Raw genomic sequence first — 12438 nt, 5'->3', positions numbered from 1 at the left:
AGATAAACAGGATTATTTTCTACTTATTTTTCTCAGTTTCAGTTCCCGCATAGGGTGATTAGAGGCCACCCCAAAAGCCTCTATACCTCTCGGAAAGACTGGCAAGCTACCGAGAGTATTCCGCCCGCACGGAAGAGCCTGGCAAGCTATCCGCTGTGTATTCGATATGCCAAAACCAGTAACTACAACTGGTCTCATTCACCTGACCCTGAAGGCTTCACCGACATGGCAGCACTGAGAAGGATGAGAAAGGAGAGGCCGACAAAATCTCAAGGCCGACCTAGGCTGCCACAACGAAGGAAGACAAAAATGATCGTCTGTACTTTCAATGCACGTACGCTAGCATCAGATGCATCCATCGAGGACCTGATGGTACAAGCGCGAATGATCAAGTACGACATCATTGGTCTGACCGAGACAAGAAGGCACGAATCTCACCATGCTGTTTTCGACACCGGAGAAGAATTGATCCTCGGAACATGCGATAAAAGAGGTGTTGGAGGCGTCCGTGTCCTTGTCAACACAAACTTGGCCAAGAGCATTGATTCATTCGAATGCCTAACAACCCGAATCGGACGTTTACATTTGAATAGATGTGGCTCACTGCCTGCAGTTTCTATCTTCGTTGTCTACGCACCAACATCTCATTATGATGAAAGAGAAATCGAGAAGTTCTACATGGAGCTAGAGAAGTTCTATAAAGAAGACCACACCTTCTACAAGATCATTGTGGGTGATTTTAATGCCAAGATAGGACCGAGAAGATCAGCTGAAGAACTTCACATCGGGACCCATGGCCTAGAATGGAACGAACAGGGTGAGAGACTGTCTGAGTTCATCATGTCGACCAAGACCATTCATGGTAACTCACAGTTCCAGAAGGCAGAATCTAAACGATGGACATGGGAGTCTCCCGGTGGACGATTCCACAACGAAATAGACCACATCATATTCAATCGACGGTTTTGCCTGACTGATGTCGCTGTTGTCCCAAAATTTCAAACGGGATCGGACCACCGTCTCCTTCGTGCAAAATTCTACTTCACAGAGCGGGGAGAAAGGGCTGCAAAGTTCAAAAAGAGAACTCCCAGAATGACCACCAACTGGGAACTCTTTGGTACTATTGCGGCAACATGGGAAGATGCCATTGTTGACAACATTGACGAGGAATACGATCGACTGGTTCAGCACCTCCATGAATGTGCGAGGAACGCCAAGAGAGAGATAGCCACAAAAAGTCGCCTATCTTCGAAAACTCTTGAGCTAATTCGCCAGCGTGGTTTGGCGCATGCCTCAGGCAACCGCAAGCTAACGTCCGAGCTTGCAAAGCAGTGCAGAGATGCGATCAAGGAAGACCTCAAAGAGAGAAGAGCAGAAGTACTGATAGATGCGGCAGAAGCCGGGAAAAGTATTCGTAACGCCCGCCTGTCCTTCGCCAACTATAAGACCAAGATGACTGCCCTCCGACGTCCTGATGGATCCATCACATCCTCCAGAACGGCAATGGAGAAGATTATCCATGACTTCTACTCAAATCTCTTCGATAGCCATGTCCACTTGCCGACATACCAAATTCCACAGGATGGGTATGTCGTTCCTAATGTTCTCCCTTCCGAAATCCGACACGCCATTTCGTTGGTAAAGAAGCAAACAGCACCCGGCCCAGACAAGGTCAGACCTGAACACCTGAAGAACCTGCCGTCAGTACTCATCAATACACTGGCTCGGCTCTTCACTCGCTACCTGTCTGAATGCAAGGTTCCGTCCCAATGGAAAACCAGCAGGACCGTACTACTGTTCAAGAAGGGAGACATCCATGACATTGGCAACTATCGCCCGATCTGCCTATTGTCTGTCATCTACAAGCTGTTCACTCGAGTCATCCTGAATAGGATTGGCAGAACACTAGATGAAGGACAACCATGCGAGCAAGCAGGGTTCCGCAAAGGATTCAGCACCATCGACCATATCCACACGGTAACCAAGCTCATTGAGGTTTCTCGGGAGTTCAAGATGCCGCTCTGCTTAACGTTCATTGATTTAAAGAAGGCCTTTGATTCTGTTGAGACGGAAGCGGTCATTGAAGCCCTAGCCAATCAGGGCATTCAAGCCCAATACATCAGGATCCTCCGTGAGCTGTATTGCAGATTCACTACCAGGATCTCACCATTCTACAAAGAAGTGATCGTTGATGTCAAGAGAGGGGTGCGGCAGGGTGATACCATTTCACCGAAACTCTTCAGTGCCACCCTCGAGAACATCATGCGACGACTGGAATGGGAAGGAATGGGAGTGAAGATAGATGGTCGGCAACTACACCACCTCCGCTTTGCTGATGACATTGTTTTAATAACACCAAACATCAGCCAAGCGGCACAAATGCTGGCCGACTTTGACCGTGAGTGTGGAAAGGTAGGACTACAGCTGAATCTTACGAAGACAATGTTTATGAGAAACAGCCTTGTTCCTGACGCCCCATTCGCTCTCAATGGAACGACCATCTCCGAATGCAACAGCTATGTGTACCTAGGTCGAGAGGTCAACATGAGAAATGACCTGGCACCCGAGCTGCGCAGGAGGAAGAGAGCGGCTTGGAACGCCTTCAAGAACGTCGAAGAAATAGCTAAGAGGACGAAGAACCTCCGGCTCCGGACACATCTCTTTGATTCCACTGTTCTTCCTGCATTAACATATGCCTCAGAGACCTGGGCCCTATGCAAACAAGATGAGAACGCCATTCAGGTCTCCCAAAGAAGAATAGAAAGAGCTATGCTTGGAATAACACGTTTCACTCAAATGAGAGAACGAATCCGGAGTTCTGACATCCGTCGACGATCAAGGATCAGGGACGCTGTCTCATATGCCAAGGTGTCGAAAATCAGATGGGCTGGTCACGTAATGAGATTTAAAGACGACCGTTGGACTAGAGCTGTTACTGATTGGATTCCACGGGATGTCAAGAGACCGCGTGGCCGCCCACCTACCAGATGGTCAGACTTCTTTGTCAAGATCATGAACGATCGGTTTGAGGCCCTCCATGTTCCCGGAGCGAAGAGATGCCATTGGGCTACACTAGCACGCGACAGGGACAAATGGAGACGTTACTGGCGCCCGCTCGAGCAAATCGACGACTAACGGGAAGTTAAGTTAAGTGATTAAGTGATTATTTTTCTCATTGAGGTGATGATGCAATAAAGAGCATTTGTTTTCAAGGAACAGTTTTACACCTTTTCTAAATATATACCACAATACCATTTTCATTAAAGACATTATTTGGCTTGCATGAATGACTTTTATTGACCTTTGAAATCAAGAAAGTCATTTCAGGGACTGCACAGTGGGTAGGGCATTTGCCTTGCATGCAGCCAACCTGGGTTCGATTCTCAGCATCCCATATGGTCCCCTGAACACCGCCAGTGGTAATTCCTGAGCGCAGAGCCAGGAGTAACCCCTGAGCATCGATGGATGTGACTCCCCAGAACAACAACAACAACAACAACAACAACAACAACAACAAAACCATTGAAACATTGAGCCGGGAGAACAGAAGGTGCAGAATCCTGGTGGGGCTGTGAATTTGGTCATTTCAGGGAAACAAGAGGTGGGGAGAGAGAGAGAGAGAGAGAGAGAGAGAGAGAGAGAGAGAGAGAGAGAGAGAGAGAGAGAGGATGGTGGGGATCAGGACAGACAAAGCGAGTAAGGCTCCCAAACACAGTTCCTTGTACCAATCCCCCATGTATCTCTCCAGCAGTCATTTTGTGTTTGTAGGTGGGTGAGGGATTGTGGCCACTTGGATCAGTGGGTTATTCCAGGGGTTGACTTACCTGAGTGTGCACACATAGCAGGTGCCAGAACAAGGGTGGGGTGTGTGATCAAGATTGATATCAAAACACATCCGCTGAAGCAAAAAAAATCCTTGTTCTCAGCACACACCTACATATATAGACATAAGTTTAATAAAGATGACGAAGAACATTGATAGTAACAGGGAATGAAGGAAGCTGGAAGCTGACAGCTTGGGACTGAATCTCCACTCGACACCCAAATAAGCCCTGGTGAGTCATTGCATCTGCACCTGGGTTCCTTGTGGGCACAGTGGGACGATTCATGGTACTTCTTCTATCGAAATGTCAGAATGAGACAATGAATTCATGCTTTAGAGAACATAAAGAGTCACGCTAACAAGCACAGCCTTGGGATTTGAAGACAAATATTTAAGTGCTAGAGGGTGATTGATGATCACGAACAGAGTTTTAATCAAGACTAACACACGGTTGGAAGCTTGCCAAGAATGTCAGCGGGGGAAGAGGGCAGTTACGATAGAGAAGGGATCTCTGTTACAATAGTAACTGGAAATGATGACTCTGGACAAAAACCAAGTGCTAAAAGGAGGTCAAGGGATATGTATGATAACCTTTCAGTATGTTTTGCAAGTCATAATGCAAGAGAGAGAGAGAGAGGGAGAGAGAGAGAGAGAGAGAGAGAGAGAAGAAAAGTGCCTGCCCTAGAGGGAGGGTTGGGGGGGTGGGAGGCAAGGGAAACTGGGGACATTGGTCATTGGTATTGGTGGTGGGAAATGTGCACTGGTGAAGGGGTGGGTATTGGAACATTGTATGACTGAAATCCAGTCATGAACAACTTTGTAACTTTTAACTACTTTTTAATTCTGAGTCATTTAAAAATAAATCAAAACCCATAAAATTTGTGGGGAATATCTGTGACAGAGAATTGCCCCATACATTTACATGAACAAACCATTTTAGATCATTGTAGAACATCTATTAAATCCAGAACTGTTCCAAAAGTATTGAAATCTTTGCTAAAGAGAGAAAAGAGTTGATACATACCAATTAAAGGGGCAAATGAGCAAAGTGATCATTTATTTGGGTCACATGACTTTCAAATGAGCTGGCAATGTAAAACTTTCTATGCACTAGTTTCTTGGGTTTTTTTTTTTGCCTTTTGGGTCACACCCAGCGATCAGGGGTCACTCCTGGCTCTGCATTCAGGAATTACCTTGGTGGTGCTTGGGGGACCATATGGGATTCCGGGGGATCCAACCTGGGTTGGCTGCATGCAAGGCAAACGCCCTACCCGCTGTGCTATTGCTCTGGCCCCAATACACGAGTTTCTTGATTTTTTTGTGATAAAAACCCAAGGACCTGACAGAAATATATATAAAAAAGACAATTAAAGAAAGTCTTCACAGAGAAATGTTCTGTCAACAGAGCTGATGTCTTTTTTGCTGATTAAGAAACATGCTATTGATTCATAAAAGCACATATATACAGATGCATGTTAATAAATGATGCAAGACTCAAACAAAATCATTTAAAATCATTTGAAAACAAAAAATTGATTGTAAGAGATGAGAAGTCACAATGAAAATCACATTTTTGTAAGAATGTGTCTAGCCCATGAAGAAAGGTTATTTACCTAAATAATCTATAAGTACAAGGACAATGATATGGTAATGGATGAAACTAGAATTCTGACAGGAACTGAGATATAGCATGGACATCAAATTAGACATTGGACCCCTGAAAACTCTATTATGTTCAGTATTACCTCAGTAAAATTGTTTAAAATAAAAGTAACATTTCTTTCAAATAAGCAGCATCATACCACACTAAAGTGGTAGTGAGAAGACCATCAAAGAAATATCAGAGAAGAATGTCTTCTGACATCATTATCATTCCATGGAATCTGCATTCTGGAGTCCTCTCCCAGCTCCAGCATCAATAATGATTTGAAATTTTGATTTATGGCCACTCACCTCCTGGAGTTTCTGGACTCTGTTCACATGGGCTCCTGCCTACAATCACTGTAGCACTGTAGCACTGTCCTCCCATTGTTCATCGATTTGCTCGAGCGGGCCCAGTAACATTGTGAGACTTGTTGTTACTGTGTTTGGCATATCGAATATGTCACGGGGAGCTTGCCAGGCTTTGCTATGCGGGCAAGATACTCTTGGTAGCTTGCCAGCTCTCCGAGAGGGGCAGAAGAATTGAACCCGGGTTGACCGGGCCGGTCGCATGCAAGGCAAATGCCCTACCGCTGTGCTATCGCTCCAGCCCCCCTGCCTACAATTACCTTTTAGAAAACACCAAGTAAGCCCAAAGGAACCATTCAGGGGTCCCAGGTTGTACAGAGTGATGGAAGGACAAACAGCGAGCCAGTTACAGAAGTGCAGAGAAGACGCACTGATGGTGGGATCAAAGGGACGGGGCGAAACAGGCACGTTGCTTGTCGTGATGGTGGGTCAGTGACCTGGGAACAAAGAGGGCAGACAAGGAGCGTTTATCCATTCAGGAACATCCTGAGGCCAAGTAAAGAATATTCCTCCAGCTACTCTATGAACAAAGTAGCTTCTTGGGAGAGAGAAGGAAGAACAGTGAAATGAAGAGTTTGCTTAATGGTTTTGATTCCCATTTGGGAAATCTGTAGGCCATTGTGTTTTTCATCAATGTGGGATTTTGTCCCAAAGTACCATCTCATGGTAAAGGAATCACTCTTAAAAAAATCCTGTTAGGGACTAAGATGTTCTTTTTTTTTTCTTTTTTGGGTCACACCCAGCAAAGCTCAGGGGTTACTCTTGGCTTTGCATTGAGTACTCCTGGCGGTGCATGGAGGACCATATGGAATGCTGGGAATCGAACCCAGTTGGCTTCATGCAAGGCAAACGTCCCACCTACTGTACTATTGCTCCCGCTCTATAAGACACGTTCTTTGCCAGGGGAATTCCCTAATGGTGATTGTCTATCACCTGCCAAATCTCTGCAGCAACCTACAACAAAAACTTGCATGTTTAAGTACAATCATAGGCAAAGCAGAAACTAATGTTGAACAGCAAACTTTCCAAGTTGTTATCTTCTTTAATAAGCTCAGTGCCCCACAACATGGAATATGATGGATATTTTGAAGGTAAGAAACAGATGTAGACAGTGGTTGAACTGGCTAAATTCTATACTTTCAAAGTTTTTTTTTTTATTTGTGCCAGTTTCCTGGATTCAGAAGAGATAGGAAGGATGGACTAAGGTTGTAGTTGTAGTTCAAGGGGTTGGAGCATGTGTTTTCCATGCAGCAGGGCTGGGTTTGATCCCCAGCAACTATGGTGCCTTGAGAACCTCAGGTCAAAACCTCCAAGCACAGAGACAGGAGAAGCACCTGCGTACTGACAGTTGTGGCCCCCAGAAAAAGGAAGAACTAATAATTTTTTTTTGCTTTTTGGGTCACACCCAGCGATGCACAGGGGTTCTCCTGGCTCTGCACTCAGGAGTTACTCCTGGCGGTGCTCAGGGGACCATATGGGATGCTGGGAATTGAACCTGGGTTGGCCGTGTGCAAGGCAAATGCCCTACCCGCTATGTTATCTCTTCAGCACCCCTAATAATTTTTTAAGTATGTTATTATTTGTATTTTTTAAAAAAATTTTTATTAGTGAGACACCATGAGGTACAGTTGCAGACTTACACATTTTTGTGCTTGGGTTTCAATTATACAATGATCAAATACCTATCCCTCCACCAGTGCCCATTTCCCACCACCACAGATCCCAGTATCCCTCCCACCCCCCATCCCTCCCATCCCACCCTGCCTCTGTGGCAGGGCATTCCCCTCTGTTCTCTCTCTCCTTTTGGATGTTGTGGTTTGCAAAAGAGGCATTGAGTGGCAATCATGTTTGGTCTATAGTCTATTTTCAGCATGCTTCTCCCATCCTGGGAGGATCCTCCCAACACCCTTTATTTGGTGTTCCCTTTTCTATCTGAGCTGCCTTTTTTCCTACCATGTGTGGCTGGCCTCCAAGCCATGGAGCAAAATTCCTGGTACTTATCTCGGCTATTCTTGAGTGTTAGTCTCCTATTTTGTTACTTTATGTTCCCCAGATGAATGCAATGTTTCTATGTCTAACCCTCTCTTTCTGACTCATTTCGCTTAACATGATACTTTCCATGTAGTACCACTTGTATATAAATTTCATGACTTCATCTTTTCTATCAGCTACTCAGTACTCCATTGTGTAAACGCACTAAAGTTTCTTTAACCAGTCATCTGAAGAACTAATAATTTTTTGTTAACACAAATTCAGCTTTCAAAGGTGTTGGCATTCTTGCTGGTGCAGCAGGCTGATCAACAGGTTGCTGCTGGACTCCTGCAGGGAAACCCAGAGTCCCAGCCTGGAGGAGGGTGAGTTGTTGCCATGACAACTGGAATCCTCCAGTGATAGGATCTCTCAATGGCCTCAAAACTGCCTGTGGCCAGATTAGGGAGCGCTGACACCTGTAAAGCTTATGGTTCCACCACCACATTTGCTCGTTGAAATCCCTTGACACCTCGTGCCTCTCCTCATCTAGCCCATGTGGACTATAGATTTCACCTACCTCTTCCTGTCTTATGATCCACATATAAAGCATCTCTCTCTTCCCCTATATAACCATGTTCTCCCGAATAATGACATCAGCACTTGTGTTTTCATTGCAGCACTGTTCACAATAGCCAGAATCTGGAAACAACCTGTGTGCCCAAGAACAGATGACTGGTTAAAGAAACTATGGTACATTTACACAATGGAAGACTATACAGCCGTTAGAAAAAAAATCACTGTCACTGTCACTTTCCTCCTGTTGTTCATTGATTTGCTCAAGTGGGACCAGTAACGTCTCCATTTTGAGACTTGTTGTTACTGTGTTTGGCATACTGAACATGTCATGGGTAACTTGCCAGGCTTTGCTGTGCAGGCGAGATACTCTCAGTAGCTTGCTGGGCTCTCTGAGAAGGGCGGAGGAATCGAACCTGGCTCGGCCAAAATCAAGTCATGAAATTTGCTTATAAATGGATGGACATAGAGAGATTATGCTGAGTGAAATAAGTCAGAAGGAGAAGGACAGACATAGAATGAGTGCGCTCACATGTGGGATATCAAAACAACAACAACAACAACAAAAACCAAAACACCAAAGTGTGAGACTAACACCCAAGGACAGTAGAAACAAGGGGTAGGAGGATTGGTCCAGAGTTGGACTCCTGCCTAAAAGGCTAGGGGAAAGGGCAGTTGGGATAGAGAGGGGACCAGAATGGCAATGATGGTTGGAAGGGATCGCTCTGGATGGGAGATGTGTGGGGAAAAGTTGAAATAGGATGGCCTTTCAATATCTGTATTGCAAACCCTAATGCCCAAAGGGAGAGAGAGAGAAAGAGAGAGAGAGAGAGAGAGAGGAGAAAGAGAGAGAGGAGAGAGAAAGAGTAGGAGGGAGGGAGAGAGGAAGAGAGGGAGAGAGAGAAAAAGAGAGGAGAGAAAAAGTGCCCTCCATAGAGGCAGGCTGGGAGGGCAGTGGCAGTGGGTGATATATGGGATATTGGTGATGGGAAATGTTCATTGGTGGAGGGACGGATATTGGAACATTGAACATTTCATGACTGAAATGAAAGCTTTGTAACAGTATCTCACGGTGATTCAATTAAAAATAGTTGAAAATATTTAAAAAATAGTCATGGGCAAAAAAAAATAAAGTGCACACTTTCATAATAGTGTAAAATATTTATGAATAAGGTTAAACAGTGAGGTAAAAGATATACATTGTAGAATTTTATAAGACATTGACAAGGAGACCATGCTATAGCTAAGCATCAGGGACAAATGCCTTTCTTGCTCAGGGACCTAATTTTAATCTCAGATCCACAAGGAAACCCGGTAGCTCGTCAGGTGCTGGAGGCCCAAGGCAGCTCTGGATTCCTGAGCAGCCCAGAATAGCTAAATCAGAGCAGCACTATATATCTGGGCCCTAGCATTGAAATGCAGAAAAAAATGCAATGAAAACATAAAGCTTAATAAAATAGTTCATTGTGTATATCCACTAGATCTTCATTATCTAGTCTGTCATTTGAAATCCGAATTGCTTCCATGTTCCATCAATTGTACAATGTGCTGTAATGAACAAAAGGTGCATGTGACCCTCTGACCAAGTATTAATCAAGCATCACTTTGAGTGGTTCTCAACACTCCCTGAGCACTGCTTTAGAGGCTACTCAGAAAAATAGATTAAAGAAATTGAGCAAAAATATCAATGGAAATGTTTTTGCGGAGGCAGGGACTTGATCCATCCCTCTCCTGAGGGTGCCCTAGAGTTTTCAGCCAGGAACCAGTATATCATCAGTGGAAATCTTTCCTGAACAAAATACCCAAACTCCAGTGACAATTTTCATAAAAGGAAAAAAATTCCTAAAGTAGAGAGATATTCACTGAAGACACCATGAGCCAAAGCAACCAGAAAAAGATCAAAACTTCAAGCATTGTAATTCTTGATTAAATTTTTATTACAGGGACTGGAGCAATAGTACAGCAGATAGGGTGCTTGCCTGGCACGTGGTCAACCTGGGTTTGATCCCTGGAACCCCCACAAGGTCCCCTGAGTCTGCCAGGAGTGATCCCTTGAGTGCTGAACAGGAGTAAACCCTGAGCACTGCCAAGTGTGGCCCCCAAACCAAAAATAAAATAATTTTAATTTTTAAATTTATTTTATTAATTAATTTATTTTTGCTTTTGGGGTCACACCCAGCAGGTGCTCAGGGGTTACACCTGTCTCTGCACTCAGGAATCACTCCTGGACATGCTGGGGGACCATATGGAATGCTGGGAATTGAACCCGGGTCGGCCGCGTGCAAGGCAAACGCCCTACCTGCTGTCCTATTGCTCCAGCCCCATAATATTAATTTTAAAATAAAATAATTTTATTTCCACTGTCACTGTCACTGTCCTCCCATTGTTCATCAATTTTCTCGAGTGGGCCCCGTAACGTCTCCAGTGTGAGACTTTTGATGTTACTGTGTTTGGCATATTGAATACGTCATCGGTAGCTTGCCACGCTTTGCCGTGTGGGTTTTATTTCCAAAAATCCATTAATTATATATTATATATTAGGGCTGGAGCGATAGCATAGCGGTAGGGCGTTTGCCTTGCACGCAGCCAACATGGCCGACCCGAGTTTGATTCCTCCGCCCCTCTCGGAGAGCCCGGCAAGCTACCGAGAGTATCTCGCCTGCATGGCAGAGCCTGGCAAGCTCCCCGTGACATATTCAATATGCCGAACACAGTAACAACAAAATATCCAATGGAGACTTTACTGGGCGCTCGAGCAAATCGATGATCAACGGGAGGGCCTTTACTTACTTACTTACTATTATATTAGCATACAGACATCAACTTAGCCCTATTAAATAGAGTGAAGAATCTGGAAAGTGATATTCAACAAAGAAACACGGAGCCGGGAATGGTGTCAGGTGTCAGGCCATTTTAGGTGGAGAGAGTAACTTCAGTTCCTATTGTACACAACTCACAACATTCACTTGATAGGGATCCAACATGAGAATGAAAAACATAATAAAACTAGGAAATAATTTTTTGGAGGGTACATGCTCAGTGATCTTGAGGGATTACTCCTGGCTGTGCACTCAGGGATTTTTCCTGGCAGGGATTATTCCTGGCAGGCTCAGTGGGCCCTATCAGGATGCTGGGATGCTGAGGATCAAACCCAGGTTGACCACATACAAGGCAAGTGCCCTTCCTGCTGCTACCTGATGTACTTTGTTCTGTGCTCACTTTCCTCACCAGAGACCATATGGGATGCTGGGGATAGAACCTAAATTGGCCATGTGCTAGGCAAGCACTTTGTAAATTAACAGGTCCTTACGTAACCATTTGGTTTTATCTGTCACTGTCACTGTCCTCCCATTGTTCATCAATTTGCTTGAGCGGGCCCAGTAACATCTCCACCGTGAGACTTATTGTTACTATGTTTGGCATATCGAATTGGGTAGCTTGCCAGGCTTTGCCGTGTGGGCAAGATACTCTCGGTAGCTTGCCGGGTTCTCCGAGAGTGGCAGAGGAATTGAACCCAGGTCAGTCGGGTCAGCTGCATGCAAGGCAAATGCCCGACCCACTGTGCTATGACTCCAGCCCTTGGTTTTAACATAACGTTATGGAGCATGTTATACCCCCGAAATCGAAGGAAACATCTTTGAAGGTATATAGTAATAAATGAAAATCTTGTTAGAAATCAGCTATATTTAATAATTATGATGCCTCAGTGAATCTCCAATCTCACCAAACATTCCAATTATGAGTTAAAATCTCTCAAAATTCCAGTTGTTGGAACTGCATCTTGACTAAGTGCATCATCACAGTATTGGCAAGTGATGAAAAATAACTAACCCCCCTAATCTCTTGAGAGTGGCCGGTCTCCTCTCTAACAAGCAAAGGTCTGTTACTCTGATGAAATTTAGCTGGGAACCTCATTCTTGTCCTGGTGATATATATATATATACCGAGTAATGATAAATTTCATACTTATATCAGAAGTTAAGAATTCTTACTTAATTTTTTTTTTTTGCTTTCTGGGTCACACCTGGTGATGCTCAGGGGTTAATCCTGGCTTTGCACTC

The sequence above is a fragment of the Sorex fumeus genome, unplaced genomic scaffold (genome assembly GCF_029834395.1).
Source record: "Sorex fumeus unplaced genomic scaffold, SorFum_2.1 ptg000019l, whole genome shotgun sequence".
In the NCBI taxonomy this organism is placed as follows: Eukaryota; Metazoa; Chordata; class Mammalia; order Eulipotyphla; family Soricidae; genus Sorex; species Sorex fumeus.
This window is presented reverse-complemented; position numbering follows the sequence as displayed.